This window comes from Neolamprologus multifasciatus, chromosome 4, assembly GCF_963576455.1.
Source record: "Neolamprologus multifasciatus chromosome 4, fNeoMul1.2, whole genome shotgun sequence".
NCBI classification, from domain to species: Eukaryota; Metazoa; Chordata; class Actinopteri; order Cichliformes; family Cichlidae; genus Neolamprologus; species Neolamprologus multifasciatus.
The window spans coordinates 28553574-28572090 of record NC_140442.1 but is presented as its reverse complement, the minus strand read 5'-3'; the positions used below and the strand labels follow the sequence as shown (position 1 = coordinate 28572090).

The 18517-nt window shown below is 39.3% G+C and overlaps 1 long non-coding RNA gene across 2 annotated transcripts; it reads right to left on the bottom strand.

The window, feature by feature from the left end:
• Positions 1 to 10987: 10987 nt before the first annotated feature.
• Positions 10988 to 18075, bottom strand: LOC146520747 (uncharacterized). Of its 2 annotated transcripts, XR_014873906.1 has the most exons (3): positions 17186 to 17441; positions 15484 to 16791; positions 10988 to 13471 (listed from the first exon to the last, which is right to left on the bottom strand). It is a non-coding gene; the product is annotated as an uncharacterized LOC146520747 (long non-coding RNA). The 2 variants fall into 2 exon arrangements; XR_014873905.1 differs by having other exon boundaries at positions 13459 to 16791; positions 17186 to 18075.
• Positions 18076 to 18517: the final 442 nt, after the last annotated feature.

Below are 18517 nucleotides of genomic sequence, written 5' to 3'. Positions count from 1 at the left end.
AATTCAGCTACAATGAAAAAGACACAAAGGTGGAGTTATTCTGTGTCTTTGCTGCACAGCTGCCTCTTCTTCTCTCATTCTCTCTCCCCTCCCTCTCCTGTTTCTACTTCAATCATGAAACTGATCAATGATCAGCTGATCGGCTCTCTTGTTTGTTTATCGCCCACTTTGCGCCAGAAAGAGGAAACCAGCCGATGTCGCGCTAAACAACAGCAGCACGTTTAAGCTTGATCAGCTGTTGTTAGAATTTATTTAATATTAATTTCTACTATCAGCTGATGTTTGCTGGAGCCACAGCTGTAAAAAAGCTGCTGGTCATGATATCGGTTTGGTTATCTGGTGAGAGGGAAACATGAAGATGAAACCTGGAGATGTCCTTACTGAATCATCAGAGCTGAACAGGTGATGGAGAAACAGGTTCACCTTTTAGGTGACATGAATGAGTTGAAGTGAAGTTATGAACTGTTTCTGAGAGACAGATAACACCAGGATCCTTTTTTAGGTAGCTGATAGCTGGTAAGTGTGCAGGTGCGGATCTAGCAAAGTTTTGCCAGGGGGGCCAGGTAGGGCATTAACAGGGAGAGGGGGGCACAAAGAAATACTTTTCTTTCTTATTCTCATTTAAATTGTCTAGCTTTTAAAAAAATAATTATCTGAATCTTACAACAAACGATTGATAGATTGATGCATATATACCATCAAAACAGTGAACATCACTGTCACAACAGCGTTTGTTTTCATTCAAAGGCTTTATGATTTTTCCTATAATGGTGGGCCAGTCTCTAGTCAAAATGCCCGGGCCAATTTTCTGTCCCAGTCCAGCCCTGTATGCAGCTCATCTGCAGTCTGGTGTTACCTACATCTTCCTATTCAGAAGGCAGAATTTCCGAGTTCTGAGTACAATCAAAGCACCACGACTGTAGTTTTTGTGTTGGATGTAAAAGGCGCACATGACGCTGTGACGTAGGCTAGAATCATGGCAGCAGTCAATGACGGTCCAGGCGTGGGATTTCTCTCGTGGAAATATGCGCATTATCTTTTCCTTTCTATTGGTAGGTGGCACAGTGCACTTGTGGAAAGTAAGCAAGCTAGAAGACTGGCAAAGTTATGGAAGCAACACATTAACAAGAGAATTCTGAGTAAAACCAAAGTTACTTTCCCTAGTAACTAGTTACTTTGAAAGTAACAAGTAACTTGAAGTAACTGAGTTACTTTTGATAGAAGTAACTAGTAATGTAACTAAGTTACTATTTTAAAGTAACTTACCCAACACTGCTGTTTTCAACTGTAACTTGTGGATCACGGCTGATCCGGATATGGAGCGGCGGAGCTCCCCTCAGACGCTACTAGTCGTTCTCTGATTCAGCAACGCGTAATTTACCCTATCCAATGATACTGAATTTCAAACCCATTAAATACACGCTCGCAGAAGGAGGAAAATGCCCTCTCTGCCTCACGCGGATCTTCGCCGGGTCTCGCACTGTACATTACCAAGCACCTAAATATAAGGAAACTCCAGAAACAAAAAGCTATATAAGTCTGACTGTCTTATTTCTGCAGCCACTGTAAAACCATAGGGTGTTTCTTCCGTTTCACCACGACATATACATTTCATGTATAGAAGATCCCCTGTACGTGAGTATTCAATTTGGCACGATCCCGAAATGAGCATGCCTTTCTCTAGATACCGATGAAACTACTACAGCCCCTGCAGCATTATCATCAAAATTACTTCAACACAGTAAACCTTGACGTGCTTCAAACTAAGTTTTTACTGTTTCCCTCAAGCTCACGGCTGGCTTGAGTCTGTTAAATCATATGTCAACTCCCCGGACCTCTGCGTCCGGTATTACTCTTTTTCTCACAAATAAGTGTATCTCAAAATGATCCTCTGATCATAACCTATTTTAAACCAAGGTCCCAAGTCTTGGTAGATGGTCAATCTCCAGTACGGCCACGCCGGACCACCTACTGGACGTCTCCAGTAGGGAGGAAGTCTGCACTTCTGAACTTGACACTTATTAAACCATAAACTGACCAATAACTCTTATATTCTCTTATTCTTTAATCACACATTGGTCTCTTTTCTTTCTTATTTCCTTAAAACAACGTCTTGAGTTACTTTTAGCTCAGTACTGTTTCTTACGAGCCGACCTTGAATGCAACACTACAGTTTCACTTTCGTTCCAAACAAAAACTCGAAGCAAAGATCAATGGATAACTTCTTGACTACATTTTAGAATTATAATCCAATACAGCACAATTTCAGTTTAAGAGGTTTGTGCCTTACCTTTTTTATGTGGGCCCACAGTAGTCAAGAAACCACCCGTGACGTCTGCCCGTCTGACCACCAATCCGGTGTTGTGCCAAAGTAGGTATCCCCGACAGAATTTGTTTCCCCTGTGCTGGGAGCACCAAGAAGTACTGATGTTTTCATTTTGTGAAAAAGTGAAAAATTAGTATCGTTACATTACCATTCAGTTTGAGGGTTACAACAGAAAATTATATATTTATTGCTCACGGGTATCAGATGGGATTATTTTTAACAAACCATTAACGTTTTGGCTGATAACTATTTTTATTCTCCTATAATTTTACTATATAAAGAGCTAAATCCTCCAAAGTTTCAGGAGTAATGCGTCATAATAAGAAGTGTTTGTGAACGAAAAATCAGCAATGTGGGATACTGTTTGTCCGTGATTTACACAGGGGGAACAAATTGTGGCAGGATCAGCCTGATATTATTTGTATCCCACTATAACTTCGTTGTATAAAGAGCTAACATCTCAAAAATGTCAGGAGTAGTTAGTCATTATAAGAAGTGTTTGTAAACTAAAAATCAACAACGTGGGATACTATTTGTCCGTGATTTGGACAGTCCAGCGTGTGCTCCCGACGCAGGGGAAACAAATTCTGTCGGGGATACCTAATTTGGCACAACACCCAATTAACCTAGTTGCGCGGCGAAGAGAGCGAGCGCAGGAGAGAGCGAGCGAAAGAGAAAAAGAAAGGCGAGTAGCCCATCTGGCTACACTGGTTTGAGTGGGGAGTCAAGGAGCCCAAAGGGAAAGACCATCTCGAATTTGAGGAGGGGCCTAAGTGTACATCTTTGTGTGATTGCAGCCAATTTAGAGAGAATTTTTTACTTTTGGAAAAATCATTGAAAACTCTTTTACATGTGCAAATGCTTATAAAGGGCTGTGAAGCTTAGGAACTTTATCTTAACTGCATTCTTCAGTTGTTGATAGCAAAGAACATTTCTGTTGCCTCGTCCAAATCTTTGAAACACATTAGTAGCTGGCATGAGCATATTATTGTGAAAGAGGGGATGAAGATGTGTGTTCTAAAGTAAGAGTTGAAACTAAAGCTGAATGTTCATTGTATGCTTGTATCTACCTGTGCCCAAAGAGGTTATTTCCACCAGTCACAAACAAAGACTCAGTTTTTTTTTAAAACTCTGTCCTTTATCAGAAGTTGAGAATCACTCTGGATGTTCTTTGAGTTTTAAAAGTAGAATGGGAGGCAGAGTTTCAGCTACCAGGACCCTCTCCTGTGGAACCAGCTCACAGTTTATATTCAGAAGACAGAGACTTTCCTCTGATGAGACTCCAAACTTTCCTTTTTGATGCATTTTATAGTTAGAGCTGGATCAGTTGACCCTGAGTTGACCCTTAGTTAGGCTGTGACTGCTGGGGGACTTCCAGTAACTTGTCTCTCTATTACTGTAAGGGGTTTACCTTACAATATAAGATGACTGTCTTGTGAATTGCCACAATATAAATGAAATGGAATCACATCAAATTGAACTTGGATCATACAACTCAATCAAACCTAAACTCGTCTCACCCAATTTGGACATCCAGCACAATCATCCTCATATCCTCCTGAGACCCAGCGTATTCATTATGTCCTCTGTAGTGGACAAAAAGTTAAATTAAAAGATGGGGATATTAATCTTTGAATTTTGTTCACCCTTTACTTTATTTAATAAAATGTTACTATTTTGTTAAACAATATTGACTTTATTGTTTTATGCTATAAAATAAAGCTCGCCTTTATATGTGGACATATTTTTTTTAAGTATGCAACAGCAACAAATTAATGACTTTCTGTGAAAGTGAAATACATCTGTACTTTCTGTTGTGAGCTGAAAATATAATGCTAGGTTATTGTTGTCACTGTACCCTCCCTCAGTCATCTTCTTCCTCACAGATGTTCCCTATTTTGTTGTCAAACTCAGGATCTAGCAGTAGATATAATCATCAGTAAAACCACTTTTACTCACTCCCAGCAGAGGGCAGTGCAATATAGATGGAATTTAAGTGCCTCTCTCGCCTGTTATCTTTACTATGAGGCTTTAATGCTAATTCTACAGTAATTTAGAGAAACACGTATCAATGCTAAGCTATTTAGAACTACTTACAATAATCTCCAAAAAGTTGATTCTGTTCATCTGGACGTAGCGTTTTGTGGGAGAAACGTTTCGTCACTCATCCAAATGACTTCTTCAGTCTCAGCTGACTGCAGGTTTCCAATCTTATAAACAGTACATTTGCATAATGACTGAAACCAGCCCACTGAAGGAACAATGGGCTGGGAGGTCAGTTCCTTAATTTTAATTATGCAAATTCTCATGACCATTGATCAACACCCACTGACCAAAACGCACTTATCAAAGACCACTGATCAATGGCCATGAGTACCATTCACAGAGAGTTGGGGAATGGCCACTTGGATGAGTGACGAAACGTTTCTCCCACAAAAGGCTACGTCCAGATGAACAGAATCAACTTTTTGGAGATTTACTTTCTTGGATGATTGAAAATGCATCAAGATACTTACAATAATCTATCTACTTGAACTTAAACCTGTTTTGAAGATGAATGGTCCACCTGTGATAACTAGTAACTTAGTGACTAGTAAATTTAAACACATTATTTTAACACCTATTCTCTACCAGGTTGATACTTTTTTCCCCGCCTGTCCTGTTTGGTTCTTTTGCCATCAGAATTATTGTCTAAAGGCCAAGAAAGATGCCCAACGGATTTACTTTACCAAATGGACCATCCTGGGCTTGCGGTATTGGTCCATTTGATTGACCTTTGTTTTTATTGTTTTTTTTGTTTTATTTTCACTTGCTACACACGGGACAGACATGACTGGGGGAAAGAAAAGGGAGAAAGAAAGAGAGGTAAGGAAAGAAAAACAGCGGGGAAGAGGGACGGTGATAAAGGGCAAAAAACAAAAACAAACAAAACAAACAGACAAAAAATACATATATCAATCACCTGGATCACCTGTTGAGAAAGACAAAAGAGAAAACAAAAAAGAGGCAATATACTAAACAATATCATCGTGATAATCAATGTGAATATAACAGTAAATACTAAATATTGAATATTATTGTGCAGCACATAAGATCGACTTCGATACTTTATTTCTATTGACAACGTTCAAAATCCGGTTGAACTCAGAGCTGCACTTGCACATCCATAGACTACATATTTCATAGGGTTATTCAGACGTTCTGCGTGGAAGCCCTGCAATCTGTGACATAACAAATGAACCAGTCCCCCCCTTCTCCCTAAGTAGTGAGTATCCGTCAGCTGGCTGTGTGACTGCGTCACTAAACCAAGATTGTCCATGACAATGACGTACGATCCTGCGATGTCCGTGGGGTAGCAACAGACAGTGTTGGGGAGTAACGGAATACATGTACCGCCGTTACGTATTTAAAATACAAAATATGAGTAACTGTATTCCGTTACAGTTACCATTTAAAAAGGTGGTATTTAGAATACAGTTACTTTGTTGAAATATATGGATTACACGGCGGTATTTTCCTGTTTCATATTGTCGCGGGTCAGGACTGTTTGAATTTTGTTTGACAGCTACGTTCTGTTGTTCCAGGCGGCATTGTTGCGGTTGCCATGGTTACAGGGTGATGCGCTCTCTGCGTGTGTTTCCTGGGTGAGAGAGTGCCTTTTTGTTGTTGTTGTTGTGCTAAGCTACAGAATGCTACAGGCATAGGCCTAAAGAATGTAGCCTCATGGGCAGTGTAGTCCGTGCTGCAGGGAGAATGGACTGCCATACCCGTTATGTGTCTTTGAGCGCGAGGAGGGAGAAAAAGGAAAAGTACGAGCTGTCATCAAGCAGAAACGGGAGCTGGAAGCATGTAAAAATAATAATAACCACTGCAGCCAAGAAGAGTGCCTGACGAGCCCAGTTGTAAGTATTAACTGGGTTTTAATTAAGGTATCACATTATATTGTTGGCAAGTGTCAAATGTTACAGTGGAGAGAACATGTTATTATTAACCATAGCAGGCCACTGTAAAAAGTCAATTAACTTTTATAGAGGAAAAAGCCAAAACTTTAACAATACCTATGAATAACAGGGAAATGATAGACTTGTCACATTCACAATGGAGATATGTAATAACAAACACTGGTCCACATGATTTAGGTTCTCCATTGAAATAGTCAATAATTTAGAAAAGTAGAATATAACCGACAGGGGCATGTAATAGGATGTGGTACTGCAAGAGAACAAGAGCAAATTAAAGAAAGAAAACCTATTGTGTTTAGTTTTGATAAATTCTAATTAAAATGTACCATTACACTCAGAGGATCAATATGAAATCAAATATATGCAAATTTTGCATGAAGCACATGACTGATAACTGTTCTGTCCTGAGCTTTTGTTTTTACAGCACCTACTTGACCACACCAACAGTTTTTCACCACCAAAGGGGTAATTGCAAATATTCCAGGGAGGAATATCACCAAAAGTGGGCGAGGTAAGCCCCGATGGGGGTGATAACACCATAAATGTCACCTAGTGTCAAATTCGTAAAATTTGACACCAAGCATAAAAATTCTCCAAAATTTAGAGACAGAATGGAGTTCTAGATAGACATAATGTAGCAAGCCACATGAGGATGAAGCGTTGGAATCTATAATATGGGGAAACTACACTCAGTAAAAAGCTGACCATGTTGATTATGTTTAATCCAGTGTGCAGAGATTGGCTATTCTGACCAGGAAATGTAATAAACAGAATTGTTGGAACAATCGGCGTCAAAAGTCACCTTTGACAGTCCAGACTGGGATGGCGTTGGACATCCTGAGGGTGGAAAAGGGTTGGTGTGACCAAGGTGAGGTTTGGCTTGTTGTATGTATATTTCAAAATGATATGGCTCTGGAGGGACCAGTTACCAGGGCATGGAAGGAGGACAGACTTATTAAATGAGGAGAAGGAATTTTCTGGGATTGATGATCCTCTGGGTGAGTGGTTGACTAAAGCATGCATTAAATAATCATTTTTGTTATTGATTGGTAATAGATTGATAATTGGCCACATTCACAGCTGTATTGACTTGTTGTGGACGTAGTCTACTTCATGTTTAAGCACTCTAATTAACAGATTGAAAATAGTGACATCAAGGGAAGAATATGCAGTACTATACTATCAGATGCCAGTGACGGTGGGGCTCAGTGATGAATCAGGTGAGCTGGATTCATGGCTGAATCAAGACATGGATTCCCCTGCTGTGGTCAGTGAGGGAAAAACAGTGGGAAAAAAAAAGAAAAATGGTGTTTCAAATGTGAAGTTCATATTAATACGGATTTTGATGTCACTAACCTTTTCTTTTAATTTCTAGCTCCAGGTGAATTGACACATGGGAGTGTGTCAAAAAGGAGAAGATGAGTTTTAACATCAAACAACGGTTTTATGAATATTCTATGACTTTATTTGTATGTTTAATAATTTAGGTATGGTAAAACTTAAGCTTGTAATCACCCAAACGTTCCCAGACTTTTTTAGAGAACCAGTGAGAAGTATAAATCATGATTTTCCTGTTTAAGCATTAATGATTGGAATAAACTGAATAGCGTTTAGAGGATAAAATGCCTGTGTTCACGAGAAGCTGAGTATCGCACTGGAGAGGAAATCGTAGGACGGAAAGCTGAAAGAAATACATGATTTTTGTAAAAAGGTGGCAAATGGTAGAAGTAAAAATGATTAATTTGTTTTTGATTTCCTTTTACTAAAATAAGTGGTTATTTTTATTTTCATATACGCATTGCAAATGTGCTCATAATGAGTTGGCACTCAGTCTTTTGAAGGTCATAAGCTTCGTTCGGCGTGATGGTCCGGACTGATATATTGCAGGTATTGACTTTGGGTGCAGAGGGCTAAATGCAAACACGCTTACACACACATAGATTATGATGAGAATAAGTCCCTGGGTCAGAGCGTCCTGAACATTCTGAATATTCTAAACCAATTTTGAATCACTAGTAGAACAATGAATAATAACATTAGATTATCAAGGCTAGGCAGAGAGGTGTTTTGGTTTTCTGCCTTACAGAGAAAGGAACAGACACCAGATGAGGTCACGGAGATATGAGGATCCTTCGCAGAAGAGATAGACGTGGAGACTGCCGAGACAGCAACTGGGGCCAAGGGTCATGCAGTTTGGGCTCCAGCTAGTCACCTCAAAAGGATGGATCCCATAAACACAGCAATAACAATGAAGGGGTTGGCGAAAAAACCAGGAACACCAGACCAACGAGGTTCGAGAGGCTCTTGGTAAAAAGGGGGACACAGCTGTGACCCCAGAATACACAGATCTTTGTTTGAAAATTGGGGCAGAATAATCCCCTGATCTGTGCAACGACTGAAGGGTTGTCTAACCCCTGAGGTCGAAGAAAGAAGAGCAGAGAATCACCCGACTGGAAAACACTGATAGCTGCAGCAATAAAGTAAAGGTTAAAAGCTCCTTAGACAGAGGTTCTAGTCTGAGTACGTTTGAAAGGTACAAGGTGGCACCAAAATGAGGTTGGGGAAACTGGAGCACCAAGATAAAGCTGTGTGAGAACTGGAGAGTGGAAGTGTCATCTGTACCTACTATTGTTGTTGTAATCATAGTTTTTCTTGCATCTGAACTGCGCAAACACAGAGGTCATCCCAGGTGGTTCACTCGTTAAATGGGGACACAGGGCCTCAGGACTAAGAAGAAGAAATGGACCTCGCAAACCTGGATTCTAGGGTGTAAGTGATCTCTTTAAAAGAGATCAAAGGGGGACTGTGAGATTATTATATTATCTTATGCCACATTATGCCCCTGATTAATGATTGTGAAGCTATTATGTAGTTTTAGTTTGCATTATTCTCCTGAATTAGAAGAAGGTGATAACTATTACATTTGTTAAACTGATCTGCATTACATTAGACTGCTGATTTATTGTGAATGAATGATATTGTTTATGATGCATTATACTGCTGAGTTGCTGAGAATACTGTTTTCAGAGAGTCAGGACCTTGCTTTATCTGATGGTAGAGAAGACAGAGAGCACATTCCACGGGAGCTTCACTCCCACCGTTGTTGAAGGTAGACGAAATAGGGAGCCAAGGCCATAAGTCAGGCTCGCTTTTGATTAGAGAGTCCCAAACATGATAGCTTGAACCAAGTCTGAAGAATTAGGAGACCAATTGAGGAGATAAGTGTGGGAGGCATAGTAGGGAAAGGTGTTTGTCTTTGTCTCATGTCTCAGAGGTTGTTGTCTCATTCCCTCGGCCAGAGGACGGGTAGAGAGGGTCAGAGCGAGGGCAGTGGACCTGGCAACGGTGACACGGGCCCATGATGCCATTGATGGACATGGAAGCAGCTGATTGGGCCGAGGAGTGACACTTTATATCTAGACTTTATATCTAATTTAGTTCTGAGCTCAGATGAAATAATTATCGTGGGTGATTTTAACATTCATGTAGATGCTAAAAATGACAGCCTCAACATGGCATTTAATCTGTTATTAGACTCAATTGGCTTCTCTCAAAATGTAAAAGAACCCACCCACCACTTTAACCACACTCTAGATCTTGTTTTAACATGTGGCATAGAAACTGAACATTTAACAGTGTTTCCTGAAAACCCTCTCCTGTTTGATCATTTCCTGATAACATTTACATTTACAATAATTGATTACACAGCAGTGGAGAGTAGACTTTATATAAATAAAATTGAAATTGAACTGAACTGAACACAGCGCAACATATGGTGACCTCTTGTGGTCAAGAGGTCAAAAGGAGAAGTGTGGAGATCAGGGAAATATTTTACTGCTACTATTTATAACCATCCTCATTGCCATTACATTAATTATCATTTCATCAAAGCATTTGTTCAATAGATTACACATGTTCTTAGTTAAGATTATTACACATATCACAGAGAGCTTCTGTCTGGTAAAAGGCCAGAAGCGCCAACGGGCGGGGTGAGGCTAAGTGCGTTGGAGGTCGAGACATACACACACACACAAACAGTAGTTAGACTCATGTTTAGGCTAGGAGTTCGAATAACAGTTTGCAAAAGCTTGTGACTGCAAAAGTATGCCTGTGAAAGGGACAGTCTGCTCCAGGAGATAAATGAGAGTCGGCACCTGGCCTCGAGACGGAGAGAAGGCTCTTTCCATATATGTCGAAAGTCGTCAATATTATTGTATGTGCTTTGTATGTGTTCTGACGCATGAGGGGGCGTGATAAACCAAACCCTGATGGTATAAAATAACCGTTTGTGTATTATTGGACGGAGATTGATGATGTCGGTGGGCAGTGTTCATCCCCCCACGCGTGTGTTCATTAAAATCATTGTTTGACCGAAGCTCTTCTGGACCATTATTGTTCTTGTGTTTTTGTGCTCACCCTCAATATCTGAACCCGCAACATAAGTAAGCTATTAAGACTCAATTGTACACTGTGTTCCTGTTTTCCTCCAAAAACAATAAGTTCTGTTGGAGCAGCCTTTCAACGCCTCTCTCTGTCTCTCGCTAGCAAAGTTGACCCAGACAACAAAGTAAAGCTAGTTTTCGGCTACGAGCCCGACATGAACCCAACGTATTAGCCAGAGGTCCCTTTACTACGGTTCGGAGCCGCGGACCTTCAGTAATAGTAATAAATCACACAGCAATAGTACATTCACAAAATACATTTTGGGGCATGTATTCTGTAATCTGTAGTGGAATACATTTTAAAATTAACCTTCCCAACACTGGCAACAGATGTGTGTAGATTAACAACAGATAACATGGAGAGCAGGACAGAACATGACCAATGCTTGGACGTACCAACATTACTTTGAGTTTGACTCTGTAAAAACTGAGAAGAGCATTAGCGTCCTAGGTGCACTCTACATGGGAAGAAAACTTCTTTCTATGGTGAAAAATTCCACGGGACAGAGAAACCTGCCAAACACAGCAGAATGTGATGAAACGTATTTGTTGATTTCTCAGTTCAAGTCAAGTTAATAGAAAAACCTTGTCTGTGCAAGTTAACCAAGTGGAAAAGATACCTGAAATTCATTACTTATTATAATATATGAATGTCTCTCACTCTCTTCTTCTGCCTCACTGCATCAGGAAGATCCAAACCTGAGCAGTAACTCGACAAGGTGAAAGAAAAATGTGGAAAAACAGTAGTAATTTGATGAAATTATGACTATTAATTATCATGTCACATGATATGATGAGTGACAGTGGTGTAGCACAGACTCTAATGTTCAGTATGTTTCTGTTTGTTAGTTTAATTCATTTCAATTAAGTTCAACTTTCTGTATTTTCTGTATTGTCAGAGAATTCTCAGCTGTATAAAACCAAAACGAAATAAACTCAAAAACAACACAAAATTTTTGCTTCTAACAGCTACGAATTGAATCCTCAAAGCTGTCCAGCTCTTACACTGCCTGTCATGAAATCAATATCCTTAGTATCCTTATTTTCCTATTATATTGTTTTATGTACTTTAATAATGAAGGCTTGTAGAGCAAGGCCACTTTTGACTCACAAAGTGCTCAGCCAGACTGAAAAACAGGAATATTAATAGATAAAGACACAGAAAAGAGGAACTTTGCCATATAAGCAATGTTTGAGACTGTGTGACGTCTGAAGTACAGAAATAACACCATATAAGACACATGTTGAGCTAAAAATGTTAGAGCTCTTGCAACTGCCGTTTGAGCTGTGCAGGGGTCTCTCTCTTCCGGAACATGATTGAATAAAAAGAAATATAAATGTTTTAACACACTATGAGTCAGTTTTCTCTGTTCTATCACGGGGACAACAGAATCGGGGTTAATATGCCCCAATTTAGCATTTGTTGAATTGTTCCTTCAATCCAAAAACCATGGACGCTACAGTTAAGAAACCATTTTATGGAAAATACAATTTCTGGAGAATTTTGTTATTTATTTGCCAGTGACATAGAATCACTGACTGCCATTTAAGGTTTTGCCCATTTGTTTGTTTACACAGATAGTCCCATTGAGACTCAATGTCTTTTTTATGAGAGAGACCTGAAACAACTGTCTGAAACAATTGTATTGTAATTCAATTCAATTTTATTTGTATAGCGCCAAATCACAACAAAACTCACCTTTATATTGTACAGTAGATACAGAGAAAAGCCCAACAATCATATGACCCCTATGAGCAAGCACTTTGGCGACAGTGGGAAGAAAAAACTCCCTTTTAACAGGAAGAAACCTCCAGCAAAACCAGGCTCAGGGAGGGGCGGGGCCATCTGCTGCGACCGGTTGGGGTGAGAGAAGAAAGACAGGATAAAAGACATGCTGTGGAAGAGAGACAGAGGTGTGCGAGTGAAGTGCTCTAATAGGGTGATTTGGTACTACAAGGTCATTAAGATAAGATGGGGCCTGTAGATTGTATTGTCATTTTAATTAAAAATGATAATTGCAACAATAAAAGAAACAATACTGTCCCTGATGTCCGAGCTTAGTTGAATAAACATTGGGTGCCTTGAGGGTTAAAGGAACTTTAGCCATTTTTCAATGGCCAAACCACCCATCTGATCTTAACATAATAAAGCAAGCTTTTCAGTTATAAATTTAAAAAAAAAACTTAACTCAGGAAGCGTCACACACAAGCAGCTACTCATGGTGGAGAAAACAGCATCTGGTAATGTCCATGTTTTCTAGACTAGACATCATTTTGGACCTCAGTTAAGTTCTATTTTATTTATATATATCACCATTTGTGTAATCACAGTGGTTGTTCTTTAATAACAATAAGTACTCTGTTGGGATAATATGGTACTATAAAGTCACATTTCACAGAGCGAGAAAATATAAGTTAAAGTGTGACACTCGGTGATGGAGAAAGATGTAAGAAGAATAGGAGAAGCCAATGAGAGATTATTTTCAAAGGTAAACACTGCTCATCAATGGACAATTTACAACTTACTCATAATATCCCCAAAAATTATTTGTTTCTAGATTGTGATTTTATGAAGTGTCTGAAAAACAAATTTGAAGTAACATAATTAAGTGTTAACACTGGAAGTCCCAGGCTTTTCTAACCCCAAGTCAGCCAAGTGGAAGCTAAATTGGCTAGTCTTTTAGCCCGGACCAGCCCGGTGTTAGGAGATGTCAGGCAGATGCTGGGCTTCTGCAGTGTCACTGGGTAAAAGTGAGACAGAGTAAACACAATTTAGGGTCGATTAAGGATTCTGAAGATGCATTGAAACTATTAAACAAGCTGAAGTGAAGCTGGTATTTCTGGGTTATATTCTGTAGGAAAAACTAATTGAAAAGTTCCACTGCCATTTGTAATCGAAATGCTGTTGGATTAGAGTGCTGTAACAAAATGTACAGACTTTGCAAGGTGAGATTTTCCAGCAGGGAACAGGGATTATTGTAGGTGGAGCTATAAAAACATAAAAAGTCCACTTTTAAGCACTGCTCTCAAAATAATCTACAGTGGAATTCTGCTTGAGTATTTAATTTTCTGGCAACTTTTTACTTTTCATCCTTATATTTTCAAAACACACATTATATTCAACAGTGTCTTTTATAGTGTTTATACTTGGGGGTTAATATGGGCTGGAATGAGTTACACAAGTTAAGTCACGGTACTTCAGCAGCTAGTCCTGAAGAAGAGGAGCAAGCATTTTGGGAGTAATGTTTTTTAATTGGCAGGTAATTCCATATGCAACATTTCTATCAGCTCAAGATCAACAGAGACACAAAAGGTAAGGACTGTGACACTAAATTAACTGCAAAATTAAGCTTACATTTAATATCATAAGTCGAATTACATATGGGATTTGTACATCATGTGTTTTGATTAAAAAAATGTTTTACTGTGAAACATCCTGCAAAACAAATTAAGCTCTACTAACTTTGTGTTATTTCAATGTTGCATAAAAATATTGGGTAGTTTTGCCCAGGATAAACAGGTCAGCATGTTGTACTGTCTTGGGCTTGTGCACAGTGGCTGTGGTGCTCATGGTTATTATTAGGTTACATGAAGTAAAGGAAATTAATCTGCATTAAAGCTGATGCTGCATAGATCAATTCACTAAATTCTACCTTTGCCCCAATTGTATACAGCCTAGTATAAAAACAATATACAGTATACGGTTAGTTTATGAAAGAGATTGTGTTCAATTTCAATTTTCATTTTCAATGTATTTATACAGCACCAAATCACAACAACAAGGCGCTTTATATTGTAAGGTAGATGTGAAAGATCTGCTCATATCTTGTTGAATGCAGTTGTGCAAATCCACAAAGAGCCGCATCCACATTAAGAAAATCTACTGGACCTCACGTTAATTATTATTCAATTATTATGAGTTATGATTCTTTTCCTCATGCTGAGCCACTACAACTGATCTTAGGGTTTCGCCACCATTCGCACTGGCGAATCCTGCTTTAACCCTTCACTCTACTGATTTTCCTGTTTAGTTGTGGAGGCAAAGTTACCCTCTACATTATAGACAACAGAAAATAGAGCTTTTTAAAAATTATTTTATTATCATATTAAATGTTAACAGGTTGAATAAACCATAGAGAAAGTGTATACAGTGATCCCTCATTTATTGCAGCAGGGGTTCTCAGAATTACTAGCCCCTCGCCACGCACTTTATACACTTTTTCCCCAACAAACATGAACATCAGTCACAGTTCTCACAAGTTGATTCTCAAAGTGCAAACCTTTGTAGATTGCAAAACGTAAAAGTATTATTATGCCGCGTTTTGTCTTCATCTGCCTGCCACTTTCGTGTGCCTTTGTCCCTCATGGTGCAGGTGTCTATTTCCGAATGAAGGTCATAGTTATGGTTGTTTTTGTGCTGTTTTTTTCTATTGGACGTGATGGTTATCAAAACCAAACATGATAAATTTGGCAAGCGCAGGAGACACGACACGGAGGAGATTTGTCAATCAGGCTGCAGAATGCAATGCTGTACGGTGCAATAAAAAATCTGCGAAAAAGCGAAGCAGTGACGGATGAACAGCGGGACCACTTTGTGCTGTTTATTAATAAACAAAATATATTCCTGTATGACAACATGTATAAAAGCAGACCGATATTTGTACGTCAGTGGGAAAATAGCGGTGGCTTGCTAGCTTTTGTGCGGCTTCCCCGGGTCAGTCAAAAATGTAAAAAGAGAAATGAATGAACTTACCAGGTTGCCCGATCTCTTCACATATCTTCCTCCAAGCTCGTCCTTTATATTACTGTCTCGGTACAGAAAGCAGCTGGTGTCGAACAGCTCCGGATGGTTTGCTACAGCGTTGATTAGCCTTCCCTCCATTGAAGAATGAAGGACTTTGGCTGGATCTGCCCCTTTGACCTAGGTCAGAGCCATGTCACCAGGCTCTTGATTGGTTGTCGCGGTGCGATTTGACGCTGGAGTTCAGATTTTTCCAACTCGAGCGGTAGATGCGAAACGCGTGTATGCACAAGAAGCAACACAAAAACTCACGCGCGTGGTTTCTTTTGCGAGTCAAACGCACCAGACGCGCTACACTGACACGCTACACTGACGCGCGTTTCACGCGTTTTGGCGTTTTGGCGATGCAAATCTGCTTCCAAATTTTCGCGGGAGCCGCAATCGTGGGTCATCGCGCCTTTCCATTGACTTTACATGTAAACCTGACGCTCTGGCTGCCTGTATCGCGTTCGGTGTGAACACACCGTTACTCATTTTGAGTACACTGTACAGCCTTGTTAGTTCCCAGAACTCAAAAAAATTAAGGAAACTCGTTGCCTCAAAACAACTAAGTAAAGCTTACTTAAGATGACTGTTAGGACAACTTATTCATTGCAAGTCTGCAGTATTAAGAATAACTTGATATTTCTGACTGTACAATGCTAATTGTTTACCTACTGACAAACAGTTCAAGTTCAACTAAATGAAAAAACAATTTGTGGTAACCTGAATATGATTAAAAATAATTAACAACACTTTTTGTAATGATGTTAAGATGAGCCCAACTTTTATTTTCAAACACAACAAAGTATAACAGCCAACATACTGGACACTGTTCTGCTGAACAACAAACAATTATATTGCCATCACTGTTATAATCTTACAATGAAACAAAGTCTCAGATGTAATTATTCTGAAAATAAGTTTAGGCCTACCTTAAGTTTGTTTTGTACTTACATTACTTATATAATCAAAATAAAATATTTGTTGTTCTGTCACAAGTGCAGTCTCTAATTTAAACAACACATTTGTTTTTCATTACAACACATGAGCTGGAATGTTGTATTATTTTAAGGATGCTTGTTTCCAGTCCAGGCATTACTGCCTGAATGACTGTCATGGATCGAGGTGATCCAAATGTAAGTGCAGAAGAAAGTCTTTAACTTCCCTTAAGTACAGTGGCAGTGGATGTGGGTTGGAGATGCAATGAGCTTGAACCTGCAGGCAACCATCTTCACTGACCACACCATCTGTGACGGAGGACTCATCTCTCCTGTTGTCCTGCAAGCAAACAATCATATTTTTGGGAACATGAACTTAATTGCTTTCTTCAAACACTTTTTTCTGCATTTGGTATAAAACAGACTCCAATTTAGACAATCTCAGGCCCCCTCCCCACCAGAGAGGTGACATTCAATGTCCCAATTGTCAGTCTGGATAGCCGTGACCACCACCCAACATACAATAATGTCATGAAAGCATCATTTTAAAAAGGGCTATGCAAACATGGCCAATAACTTTCATTCTAATGATGTGCAAAATGATTTGGGCACAAAACAAATTTTGCTGTTAGAAAACTTGCAGACTTCACTATATACAGTGTAGACCCTCTAAACTAAGTTTGGGGGATGTGATCTTTCAAGAAATGCGGACAAACTGTTGTTTGTTTACTTACACAGCATGTCTTGTAGGATTAACTGGAGTCAACAGCAACAGCATCGTGCAGCCATATCTCAAGTCTAATAACAGAAGACAGGAAAAGATCAGTACAGAAACAGCTTCCCCAAACCAAAGCACAAATAAAACAATAAGTAAAACAGGCTGATCTAAAGTATGATTAAAGTTCAGTCTGATTAATATAAATGTCACTGACAGTTGCTAATATATTGGAAAACCAAAATACTTACTGATGTCTTTCTGTCCAACAACGGGAGTGCTGGTCCCAAGCCTCAAAGACAGTAAGAGGCAAGCAGAGGGAAAAAAACAGAACATTTTTCAGAAACTGATTTGATCCTTAATGGCTGTGCAATCATTGTGACATAGAGTTTGCTTATGTTGTAAAATAAAGTCTAGATTTGACATTAATAGATGCCACAGATGTTCAAAAGCTGCAACAAAGCATGAAAAAAATGGACGTCTCCGAAAACATCTGAGCATTTTTGCAAATATGTGATGTCTTGATAAATCGAGCAGATATTTGAACTTTACACAGCTACATTCTCGCCTGAAAATATCTTAAAAGTTTATTTTGTGACCCAGAAAAAGTAATAAGTTTTTTAGCTGGGCTCCTCCGCCATTGCCGCGCTTACAAGTAGCACAGGCTCCGACAACCGTGGCCGACAAATGCGATCCTCCTTTTCCCCAGACTACCCTTTCTGGGTCACCAAATAACCTTTGAAAATATTTTCAGCCGAGAATGTAGCTGTGTAATGCTCAAATATCTACTTAATTTATCAAAATATCACATATTTGCAAAGGTGCTTCCACTCTATCAAGCCAACCGGGAGGTCAAGGCTCGATAGAGTCCGGGAGCACAGCTAACTCCTGGCTTATTGTTTTCAACCCCCCCCCCCCCCACACACACACACACACAAAAGCCACAAAATCAGTTTGAATAAGAGTAAACATTTACTTACCAAGTCAGTGTATCAGGTAAAGATTCACAGCAATGACAATAATATCTTGAGCTGACGCTTTTCCAGGTTTGCTCAACATATTCCATAACAAATGCTGGCACCATGAACATGCGGACTGATCCAAGAGGGAGGAGGATGGTAGTGACGGGGCATTTTCAAAACACATCTTTCATCCTTCTGCACTGAGAAGCAAAACTTCCATCTTACTTAGTTTTTCTAAGTTAAGACAACTCAAATAAATTGAGTTTATCAGCGTTTTTGCATAAAAAGTACTGGTAACTTATTTAAATCGAGTTCTAATAACAAATTGATAAAAACTGAGTTCAGCCTATTTAATATTTTTAATTAAACACAATATTACATTTTACAGA